General features: G+C 35.6%; 1 long non-coding RNA gene across 1 annotated transcript; it reads left to right on the plus strand.

Moving 5' to 3' along the window:
* Positions 1-663: 663 nt before the first annotated feature.
* Positions 664-1,474, plus strand: LOC145549664 (uncharacterized). Its single transcript, XR_014085503.1, has 4 exons — positions 664-750; positions 927-1,064; positions 1,172-1,277; positions 1,368-1,474. It is a non-coding gene; the product is annotated as an uncharacterized LOC145549664 (long non-coding RNA).
* Positions 1,475-2,700: the final 1,226 nt, after the last annotated feature.

Below are 2,700 nucleotides of genomic sequence, written 5' to 3' on the forward strand. Positions count from 1 at the left end.
AATCAACCGCATTAGCTCCAGTTCATACTCCAGACCAGATGGTGGCAGCATTGCACATTTTCATTTATTTAAAAAAACTTGAAGCAGGGAAGATAACAGACGCTGTTCAAATTCGCCATTTGTACTCGCATAATATTCCCTTCAAAGTAGGAGGGCCTTGACAATAGTAACTAATTTTGGTAAATTCAAGCTCGTGACGTCCTAGTCCGAGTTGGACGACAACACAACGGAACAACCGATGGAAATGAAATGTGTGTCACAAAAGGAGCCTGGAGGGACGAAGGCTGCTAAGTGTTGCTAGCTGGTAGTAAGTTTGCTTCTTAATTATCTTCATTTAATTATAAACAGTGCAGTAAAGATATATAACTTACGTTGGTTTCATGAATATTTGATCAATTTTATTGTGACTTGTATGATTATTACAATAGGAATCATTGAGCTTCATGTTATAACTGCATGGGGGTTGTTTGTTGTGACTTATGCTTTAATTTATAAACTAACCTGGTTTTAATTAAGCTCCATAAGACAAAGAGATTTTGATATTGTGAGGTGGTTGTTATAACTCGTTCATCAATGATTTTATCTTCAACATATGTTTGCAGTATAACTAAGCAAATGAAGATGAAAGAGGAAGCCAGAGAAATCGGGTGTTAGTAAAAATCCTAAAGACTTTCCTGTCTCAGAAGAAGCTCTGACTCCACCAGATCACCAACCAGCTCTGAGGATGAACCTTCACATCGTCTTCATGATGTAAGTTTTTTTTTCAATGAGGAGCTAGCTACATTTTCAACAACAAAAACTGCTGTGTTACCGACACTAAGTGCTTAATAAACATGATTTGATTTAAAGGTAACAGGAAATAATTTTTCTCTTTTTGTTAATCTAACGTTTATCTTTCATTTGTTTTATTTGTTGTTGGCTTTCAGGGCCCTGTGATGGACTGGTGACCTGTCCAGGGTGAACCCTGCCTCTCATCTGATGGCTGCTGGAGATGGGCACCACCAGCCCCCCTCACCACCCTGCAAGGATCAGTGTGTTCAGATCATGGATGGAAAGATTTTAAGGTAGTTTGTCTCAAGTCCACAATTAAAACAGCTTCATAGTTAATGCCAACATCAACTGATTCTATGACATTGCTGACTATTTTTTTTTATACTTCTAACATAAACAGGCAAAGAAGACACCCAGAAATGTTTTTCCACTCCAGGCATCCGGTCCCAATCATCATCAGTTCTTATGATGTCACATACATGGCGAGTCCACAAAGTCTTAAAATTGTAAGTATTATTTTTTTATTTGCCATTTTTCTGTTCTCTTTAAATACAAATGCTTTCTCTGTTTAATTGCTCTATTGTTCTTTTTTGAAGGTTCCTGTAAGGTGCAGTGAACGGGAATGTTCTGTCGTTGATCCTCACTTTCATGTTTTATTGTCACACTTAAATTTTCATGTTCATGTGTTCACTTTTGATGTGTAAACTGATAATGTATGTGAAGTTCATAAGGCTGTGAGTAAAATTGGACAATTTAAAATGTCGGTAATAAAACGAAATATTTGAATTACCTTGGGCATCTTGTGTAATTAATCTTTCCATGTAATTGTAGCCTAAAACAATGTAAGTACTGTAGTGTAGTTATGCATGTCATGTAAAAAATAGGTACGTAGGAATAAAGACTTTCACGAGTAATTAAAATTGTAGTTTATTATCAATAGCAGGAAATAAAAAATAAAAATTAAGTGTAATTTAAATACATTACTGATATATTAATAGTATATTTAAAATATATTTGAAGTATATTAAATATATATTTTTAATATAATTCTGAGACAGAATTACTACACAAAATGTAATACTAAAGCTCTGAAATATTATATTTAAAAAGTATACTTTAAGTACACTTGAAGTTGTTCCAAAAAAGTACGTTTAGTATACTAAAATATACAATTAGTTGTAATTAAATACTATTTAAATGCTACTAAAGTATACTAAGCACAAAATTAGTTGTTCCAAAATAGTACAGTTTAAGTACATCGATAAAAGTATACTAAAGTATGTTACAATTTAGTATACTAAAGTATACTTTTTTTTCACCTGGGTGGTGTCTGTAGATACCAGTATTTTACTGGACAGTTACCTTTTCAATCCTGTAATTACCTTTTAAAGTAATGTACTGTAAGTAAATACTGTAATGACGCCAACACACCGCAGATGTAGTACCGCCAACAGGGTTTATTAGAAATAAGAGTGAGCTGCTATGGACCTTACCACAGGGTCCGCGTTTCATTGGCTAATGCCCATTTGACGTCACTGCGCAGCTACCATGTGCTTGACCATCTCACAAACACATGTTAATGTAGATTGTGGACTAGCAGACTGGCAGAAAGTTTTTGCAACAGGACTCAAATATGGCACCTGTACAGATGTACAGGTGATGTCAGGTATCCTAATCGTATTTGTGGAACTAAAATTCACAGATTTCCCAAATCTGATACGGAATGCCTAGCTTGGATCAAAGCTTGTGCACGACCTCATTTGTAGCTCAACCGTCTTAGGATCAATAAAAACAAAGGAGTGTGTGGTGGTGTAAGTATTATTACTTTGCTTTCTTTGTGTTTAGTGAATGGGGATATTTTGAGTGGCCCTGCAACAGACTGGCGACCTGTCCAGGGTGAACCCCGCCTCTCGCCCGGAACGTTAGCTG

Source organism: Poecilia reticulata, chromosome 21 (assembly GCF_904066995.2).
Source record: "Poecilia reticulata chromosome 21, P_reticulata-male-v2, whole genome shotgun sequence".
Classification (NCBI taxonomy): domain Eukaryota; kingdom Metazoa; phylum Chordata; class Actinopteri; order Cyprinodontiformes; family Poeciliidae; genus Poecilia; species Poecilia reticulata.